At 32.3% G+C, this 9,982-nt stretch overlaps 1 long non-coding RNA gene across 1 annotated transcript in view; it reads left to right on the top strand.

Annotated features, from left to right (window-relative positions):
- Window positions 1-976, top strand: part of LOC109374235 (uncharacterized) — an 81,386-nt gene extending 80,410 nt beyond the window's left edge. The window contains exon 3 of the long non-coding RNA XR_002122364.1: window positions 902-976. This is a non-coding gene — a long non-coding RNA (uncharacterized LOC109374235). The remainder of the gene's footprint in view (window positions 1-901) is intronic.
- The last annotated feature ends 9,006 nt before the right edge of the window (window positions 977-9,982 follow it).

The following is a 9,982-nucleotide window of genomic DNA, read 5'->3' as shown; positions in this document are numbered from 1 at the left end:
CATAGTGTTTTCATTTCCTTCCAACATATTCCTAGAGGTGGAATCGCTGGATCATATGGTAGTTTTAATTTTAATTTTTTGAGAACTGCCATACCATTTTTCACACTGGCTATCCCAATTTATAATCCTATCAACAGTGCACAAGGGTACTCTTTTCTCCACATCCTTTCCAGCATTTGTTATCCCTTTGTTTTGATGATAGCTACTCTAACAGGTATGAAGTGATATCTCATTGTGATTTTGATTTGCATTTCCCTTATGATTAGTGATGTTGAACATCTTTTTATGTACCTGTTGGATATTCATATATCTTATTTGGGACAATGTTTATCCAGGTTCTTTGTCCATTTTTAAAGTGATTGTTATGGTTTTTGCTACTGAGAAGCATGAGTCCTTCACCTATTTTGGATATCAACCTCTTATTAGACGTGTGGTTTGCAAACATTTTTCCTATTCTATAGGTTGTCTTTTCATTTTATTGAGTGTTTCTGTTGCTTTGCAGAAGCTTTTTAGTTTGATATAGTCCTAACTGTTTATTTCTTATTTTATTGCTTGTGCTTTAGGTGTCATATCCACTGAATCAATTTTAAAAGAACACTAAGGAGCTTGAAAGCAGTTAGTTCCATGATGTAGAACACTGCTAACAAATACATTTTGTTGGGTAGGTTGATAGGTAGATAATAGATCTATTAATTGAAGATAGATAGATAGATATATAGATAGATAAGAGAGATAATACTGAGTTTTTAATAACTATTTTGCTCTGAGAAGCAGAAATGAATAAGCAACTACACTGGACTCTTGAAAGATGTGGGGTTAGGGGTACCAACCCCAGGTGTAGTTGAAAGTCTGTATATATCTCTTCACTGCCCTAACTTAAGTCGTCCCTCTATATTTGCAGGAGATTGGTTCCACGATGCCTGCTGATACCGAAATCCTTGGATTCTCAAGTCCCGAATATAAAACCGCATAGATCNCCTTGATGTACTGAATGCCATCAAAATGTCTTTCTTTCAATATTTCCTTTATCTTCAGGTAAAGAAAGAAGTCATTGGGGGCCAGATCAGCTGAGGAGAGAAGGTGTTTCAATATAATTATTTTACTGGCTAAAAACTCCCTCACAGACAGTGCCACATGAGCTGGTGCATTGTCGTGATGCAAGAGCCATGAATTGTTGGCAAAAAGTCCAGGTCATCTAATTTTTTCACACAGCCTTTTCAGCACTTCCAGATAGTAAACTTGGTTAGCTGTTTGTCCAATTGGTAACAAATTCATATTGAATAAATCCCTCTGCATCAAAAACAGTTAGCAAATTGTTGCAACAAGTTTGCAAACTTCATTAGCAAGTCTCGTATTTACTTTATGCAATATCTAAATGCCTGACCTTTTATAATTATCAATGTTCATGATATTGATTATGTGTAAAAGTCATACCATGAATCACAGGTTAATGGCTTATTCATTAGTGGCAATTTAGAATGTAACAATAAATAAAATAAATAGAGTGATGATGGTCTAGATATTTGTTATTAGACAATAAAAACTTCAAATGTCATTAGAGAAAGCAATTCAATTTGTCTTTTGGAGCCAACTAAGTTTTGTATGTAAAAATATAACCCCTGACAAGATTTAAACCAAAGAGTAGAATTTCATTCCCTGTTGGTGACCCTAGTATTCTAGAATCTATTTTCTTTATTCTGACCACTGGCCATTAAGTATCTTTATATATATATATATTTATATTATTTGCTGAAGGAAGAATGCATATATTATATAAATGCTATTTTTAAAAAGTAATTTCCATGGTCAAACTGCTCTAAATTTATTATACATTTTTGGATTCCAGATTTAAAGCAACATGATGTTAAACAGGCTTGTGTATTGATCTGCTTACACAATATATTATATCTTTCAATGAAGTTTGTGGTTAGAATGTTTCATAAGAAAAATAAAGTAATTGATGAAAATAAATGTAAAATTTTCACATTTTGACCTTTTCAGATACAATCTTCTAATAGTAACTTATTTTCCTTTATTTTAATTTATAAAACCCAATTTATTCTATAGACATTAGCTTTTTATATAATTATATGATTGAACATATTTTAAATTACCAGTTAGAATTATGAGTACTTTAACAATTATGGCAATATTACACATAACAGGTCATACTTATCTGTTTAAAATATTTATTGTCTGCTTGGTTTAATTCATTTATTCATTATATACTTGAAATGTTTACCAAATTTAACTTATTACACTCATTGAAAGGAAACTTGTTCCTATTAATATGTGCATTCTGCAATTCATGCTAAATGCAAGAGTTTTGAAACTGAACAATATGCCTTAGGGTTCTTATAACTCAAAATTTAAGTATGTCTACAATTATGATATTTTGTGAACTTTATGCTGTTTCAACGCCCCATGATATTTAATTTTGTTCTTTTTAATCTGTTATATTTGCTTATTTAGTTACTGACATTCAATATAAAGAATATGTCTCCTCATGCAACTGGAAAAGTCTTTTATACAGTTAATGTAAAGCTGGCAAAGCTTTAGCAATATGTACTTTAGTGTCTTTATGCTTGCACCTGTAAAATCTCTTCTTATAGCTGTAATTATGTAGGTGTCTCTTGTAAATCATATTTTAGAAAGAGTACCATACTATACTTAGTAAATACCATAATGACTTCAATATATTTTTTATATTATTCTTATGATCAGTTCAACTCACTCTTCAGATACCTGCTTAGTGTTTTTCAACCTTAGAATGACCATTGTGCTTTTCTGGGGCCAAGAGAGCAAAGTATTTCTAAACGACTACAATTTCCATTATACCCAAAGAATATCCTCTCAGGGGATTATAAAGGCTGTAATTTCGTCTCAGTGCTCCTACGACTAAACTGCTTGAGTTTGCTCCTACAATTTATGACATTACATGCACCCTTAAAGGAATTATAGACTTATAATATCCCTTGAGATATATTATCATTCTTTATGTTTTCCATGTTTATATCTAAAAAAGGTATCATAACTGGCACTTGATGGAAGAGCAGATTTGCAGTTATCTGTTCAATGATTTTTAGCAATTTAAAAGACAACTGTAGCTTAACAAAAATGCCTTTCTACAGCAGTTCACTCAATCCAAAGTCTACAAAATTTGCAAAGTTTTAACTTCCAGTGGGTACCTCTGAATTCTTGACTGTGCTTTTCAAATTGTGTCTTAATTAAACATAATCATTGGGTGATAGTTTTAATAAAAAGTATGCACTTTGCAACGAAATGTTTCTTTTTCAAATTATGCCTATAAAAAGTATGTATGTATAGATATGAATTTTTTTTATTTTTTCTTCTCTGAATATCTGCCTTATTTTTTTCCTAATGAATTCTAAATCCATTTAAGAGTTATATTAGTTACTTTTATTATTATTTTCACAGAAGATGAAAGTAGTCATTTCAGAGACTGAAAGGAGAGAAATCTAATAAACCATGGTTTCTTAGTCTCAGCACTATTGCTATTTTGAACCAGATAATTATTTGTTGTGGGGGGCTGTTCTATACATTGTAGTTTATATGGCAGCATCCCTGATCTCTGACTAGGTTACAGCAATACATTCCAATTATGGTGACCAAATAGGTCTCCAGGTACTTCCAAATATCTGTGCTAATTTCTGTATTAGGTGGTGTTGTAAAATGTGACAAGACAGTTGTTGTCCTTGGAATAACCTTTGAGGTAGTTAGGAGAAGTGAAAATTTATTGATGTTGATCTATTCATTATTTCTTGCTTCTTCCTTATTCCTAACAATACCTAGGTTTTCCTTTGGAAAAGATTATCTCCAGCACTTTGCAGTGGCTTTATAGTTTTGGATTGACCTTTGCCCTCTTTGTTCCAATAGAGCTTGAGATTCTTGATCAATGAGTAAAGAAAAAATGTGCTCTCTGATTCACTTTCTGTCTCTGACTCTGGGCTAGAAATTATGTGGTTGGTCAAAAAATTATTGGTGACTATATTTTGATACCATGAAAGACAGAGCAAAGATATGCAATTAAACCATTTCTCAGTGACATTGGACCACTGAATCGGCCACACTCTAAAGTCAGACTTACTTCTGAAATGTCCTATTACATAAAACAATACATTCCCTTATTTTAAAAGTTTGGTTGATTTTCTAATACATGTTATATTAAGAGTATAAACTTAAAAAAACACACAAAACAACAAATCAAACCAAACCAAACCAAAACAAACAAACAAAAAAAGCAACAACTGTATTTAGAATGTATAGGTATAAATGAGCAAAGAAAGCAAAGCTTAACATTATCAATTAGTGAATGACCTGGATAAACATCCAGGATATTTTGACTCCAAAATTGGACAGTTAAGGATTTAATTCCCACAAAAAAGCAAAGTGCTATAAAATTTGAAGTGTTAAAATACTCTCAGGTTTTTAGTTTATTTTTACTCTGAGCCCAATAAATAGCTATAAGAGTTTTTCATGCTCCTTGGCACATGTGCATACATGATTAGTATGTGCTACAGTAAAGAGGACGATGGAAATGGAATTCTTCCTTGCACTGGTGTTTTGTAAATATATTTTTCATAGAGTTTGATACTAGAACATGGTGGGTATTAATATATTTGTTTTGTGATTCACTCAGAATGCTACTGTTTTAAACTGCCTACAGTATGCATTGTCAAAGACTATTAAGTGAACTTTTTAGCATCACAACAGTAAAATATGATTCAACAAAAATGATCCAAATTAAATCTATAAGGAATTCAGTAGCCATGTTCTCTTCCTTTCCACCTGTTGTTTTCTTCTAATGCTTTCTCATCCCCCCTTACAGATAGATACACAGATAACAACACACAAACACACACACCCCTAAAAGGATATGATGACGTTGGTTGTGAAATATATTGCATGATCACCCAGCAGCAGTTCAGAGGCATGTAGGTCTTGATAGTTTCTGGTTCCTAGAAATTTCTTTGCGATTTAACTTTTGAGTTAATGTTTTCCCCATTTAGCAGCTTAAAATTTTTGAAGTGTGGATGTTTACTCCCTTTTGGAAGCCCGTTTTATCACTACTTTTAAGTTTGTCATTACACATATATTTTTTTGTCCCCGTTGGATTATTTTGAGCAATAAAGCTTCCCTTTTCCTCAGCCTCCTAATTTCCCCTCATCACACACTCTCACCAGGATTATTAGTCCTTCTCTTTAATTTTATTGAGACCTTCAGTGTTTCTTCTCCTTTCCAGAGGCTGTTTCTTTCTTAACTGCTCTGTAGCAACCACTTAAACTCCAATTTCTTCAGTACTCTGATACTCTACCCGCCTGATATTTCACCATAATTGCTAAGTTAAAATTCTGAAAAAGCCTTCTGTGTCTACTAAAGCAAAACCCTCCTCTGTTTCTCTTCCACTCACGAACACTTTTAATACAAAAGGTGTGGATTTCCCACACCCAGCAATTGTGACTGACACTAACCACCTGGAGATTGCACAGAACCCCACAGTCTGTTCCATAAGACTTCCCCGCAACATCAGATACCAACTACAACTCCCTAATTGTCACCTGCACCTCTGGGCAACTGGCTATAAATCAGGGGTTCCTATGCCCTTGCCTCAAGTTTGATAATTTGTTAGAATGACTCACTGAACTTGGGAAAATGGTTTACTTACCAGATTGCCAGTTTATTAAAAAAAGGTACAGCTCAGGAGCAGCCAGATGGGAGAGGCACAGGATAAGGCAGGCTGCCCTCCCAGTAATTCAATCTGTTCAGCCACCCGCTCTCTGAACCCATTTGATTAGAGGTTTTCATGGAGGCTTTATTACATAGCAAAGGTTGATTAAGTTATTGGACATTAGTGGTAAGCTCAACCTCCAGCCCCTCTCCCCTCCCAGGAGGTCAGGGTGTTGGCTGCAAGTTCTGAACCTCTAATCACATGGTTGGTTCCCCTGAACTAGCTCAGCATCCTTAGGGTCTTTCCAAAAGTCATTTGACTAATATAAGCTCAAGTGTGGTTGAAAGGAGCTTGTTATTAATAACAAAATATGCTCCCTTTACCTTTTTTGTTCCTAAGTTACTTCAGGATGGGAACAAAAGACATATTATAACAAAAAATGTTCTTACCACTCATACCACTTAAGAAATTACAAGGATGTTAGGAGCTCTAGCTGGGAGCTGGGGATCAAGACCAACATATATATATATATATATATGTATATATATATATATACATATATATATATACATATATATATATATATATATATATATATATNACAGCATAAGGATTATAGTTAATGGTATTGTAACAGCTATATATGATGTCAGAGGGGTAGTAGATTTTGCAGGTGCTATCACTTTGTGACGGGTGTAAATGTCTAATCATTATGTTGGTTTATACACCTGAGACTATATAAAAAATAAAAATTAAAAAAAACACAATTTGTTGAAGGAAATGTTGATCTCATATGTAAGAAATCTGAGCTCTAGAAAATTTTTTGTAAAATGTTGAAAGTCCCTTGGGTCTCCTTACTTCTACTGCAACATTGTCCCTGCTGTGCAAACTTCTTGAGACTAGATTAGACTCATTAGATAGTCTGTAAGTCAGAGTTTCCAAAACCTCATGGTCCATTATTTTGTGAAATGAGGTTTGTATCAGCTCCAGAATGAAAAAAAATAATAGGAAGAAAGAAAGAAAGAAAAGGAAGGAAGGAAGGAAGGGAAGAAGAAAAAAAGGAAGGAAGAAAAAACAACACCCAATATCAATCTCTATTCCTTAGTAATAGAATCCCAGTTTTTACTTGTTCACTATTCCACCATCAAGATTACACTTCTTAGTCTCTCTTACAGTTGGATGTGGCCATGTAACTAACTCTAGCCAATGATGTGATAGTGAAAGTATTATGTGAGACTCAAAGAAGTCTACTTTGATGAGAAAGAATGTACTCTTCTCCTAATCTCTCTGTAGCATGAGACACAAATGCTACATTAATTGTTCATGTAGCCATTTGGCAGTCTCAGGTATTATTCTAATGAGAGAGCAGCAACGCCCCAGAAACCTGGGTAAGTAATGCATATGGGTTCTCCACACCAAACATGGAAAACCTACTTCCAGATATCTTTCATGTGCAACAAAAATGCATTTCCATCATGTTAAACCACTACTGTGTGTGTGTGTCAGAGTGAGTGGTGTCTTTTATATGTAGCTGAATCTAATATTACCTCATGGGGCAATGTGAGTTTCTCTTAAAATTCTATGTATTCAATTCAAAGTCTCAGTCTCTGTTAGAAGATTATATTTTCTTTATTCTTTTTACATTTTGAAAGTTAAAATATGAAATGATTTTATAAACTGATTTTAAATAACATACATTATGTTTTTATGTTATTTGAAAAATAAAAATGTGCCAAACTAATGAAATTCTGCAAATTTGCATTTTTATATTTTACTAAAATAAAAAAATTGGGAGATAACCAACCAATTTAGGTTACTTTCCATTTGCCAACTTTACTGTTCCAAAGAGAAATTTGGAACATTCGAATGAATTAATTGAGATTCTAAGGAGAAAAGTCAGTTATTTGAAAACAATGGCTTTATATTTATGCATTTTTTGCATATCTTTGCTATTGCGTGATCTCATTAATAATGCAGGAAAAAATAATATACGAGGTCAGACAATTAAGTTCGCAAACATCATAGAAAGGTGCTACATACTCACTGCTGAATATCACAATGGTCACCTTCAAAGCAGTCCCCTTAGGAAGCTAGGCACCAACACCAGCACCTAGTCCACTCTTCAAAGCAATTTTGGAATTCTTTTTCTGGAATGACCATCAAAGCTATTGTCATATTATCCTTGATGTACTGAATGCCATCAAAATGTCTTTCTTTCAATATTTCCTTTATCTTCAGGTAAAGAAAGAAGTCATTGGGGGCCAGATCAGCTGAGGAGAGAAGGTGTTTCAATATAATTATTTTACTGGCTAAAAACTCCCTCACAGACAGTGCCACATGAGCTGGTGCATTGTCGTGATGCAAGAGCCATGAATTGTTGGCAAAAAGTCCAGGTCATCTAATTTTTTCACACAGCCTTTTCAGCACTTCCAGATAGTAAACTTGGTTAGCTGTTTGTCCAATTGGTAACAAATTCATATTGAATAAATCCCTCTGCATCAAAAACAGTTAGCAAATTGTTGCAACAAGTTTGCAAACTTCATTAGCAAGTCTCGTATTTACTTTATGCAATATCTAAATGCCTGACCTTTTATAATTATCAATGTTCATGATATTGATTATGTGTAAAAGTCATACCATGAATCACAGGTTAATGGCTTATTCATTAGTGGCAATTTAGAATGTAACAATAAATAAAATAAATAGAGTGATGATGGTCTAGATATTTGTTATTAGACAATAAAAACTTCAAATGTCATTAGAGAAAGCAATTCAATTTGTCTTTTGGAGCCAACTAAGTTTTGTATGTAAAAATATAACCCCTGACAAGATTTAAACCAAAGAGTAGAATTTCATTCCCTGTTGGTGACCCTAGTATTCTAGAATCTATTTTCTTTATTCTGACCACTGGCCATTAAGTATCTTTATATATATATTTATATTATTTGCTGAAGGAAGAATGCATATATTATATAAATGCTATTTTTAAAAAGTAATTTCCATGGTCAAACTGCTCTAAATTTATTATACATTTTTGGATTCCAGATTTAAAGCAACATGATGTTAAACAGGCTTGTGTATTGATCTGCTTACACAATATATTATATCTTTCAATGAAGTTTGTGGTTAGAATGTTTCATAAGAAAAATAAAGTAATTGATGAAAATAAATGTAAAATTTTCACATTTTGACCTTTTCAGATACAATCTTCTAATAGTAACTTATTTTCCTTTATTTTAATTTATAAAACCCAATTTATTCTATAGACATTAGCTTTTTATATAATTATATGATTGAACATATTTTAAATTACCAGTTAGAATTATGAGTACTTTAACAATTATGGCAATATTACACATAACAGGTCATACTTATCTGTTTAAAATATTTATTGTCTGCTTGGTTTAATTCATTTATTCATTATATACTTGAAATGTTTACCAAATTTAACTTATTACACTCATTGAAAGGAAACTTGTTCCTANACCTACTACATTTATAATTTTTATGACTTGTTTTCATTTAATATATCCCCTACACCAAATAGAATGACCACAGTGCTTTAATTCCTCTTTTCCTCTTTGTGGACAATTAGGTTATTTCCAAATTTGCTATAGCATAAAATGTTACATTTAAACAAATATTTATACTGTTACTTATTGTACATAAAATATAGTGCATATATCATTATTATTATTATTATTATTATATTAGATATATAAAGCATATATGCAAATATATGTTATACGGCTATATATTACACATGCATATATGTGTATATATATTAGTGTATATATGTATATATACATATATCTACATCTATCTTTATCTCTTTATACTTACCTATCTCCAACAGATTTCCATTGAGAGTGTAGTATATGTTTTGGAAACAGGAGTGAATTGTTAAACTGACACATGTAGTGGACATTTTAATGGTTTCAAAAATCAACAAATTCATGTTTAAATCATAGACCTGGTGATGATAAGTGCTATAAAGAAAAGAAAAAGTGAAGTAAGAACTAGAAAACAAAAATGAGGGGAGTGCTGTTTTTAAATATTGGGTTGTCCGAAAAGTAAAGATGTATTTTGTCTATGTTTTTTTAAAGGTCATTTATTTATATAAAGAATGAAGATCAATCAATGATATATTGCCTATTTTGTTCGATATCCTTTTGCCATCTTTCAGTGAGCTTCATAATTCCTCATTCATAGAAGGGCCTGTCTTTATTTGCAAAAAACTAAACAAGGTGCTGATTTACAGCCTAATCTGAATTAAACGTTATACCATGCAAG

Source organism: Hipposideros armiger, unplaced genomic scaffold (assembly GCF_001890085.2).
Source record: "Hipposideros armiger isolate ML-2016 unplaced genomic scaffold, ASM189008v1 scaffold_803, whole genome shotgun sequence".
Classification (NCBI taxonomy): Eukaryota; Metazoa; Chordata; class Mammalia; order Chiroptera; family Hipposideridae; genus Hipposideros; species Hipposideros armiger.
Note: the sequence above shows the minus strand (reverse complement) of the source record. Positions and strands in the feature narration are given on the sequence as shown.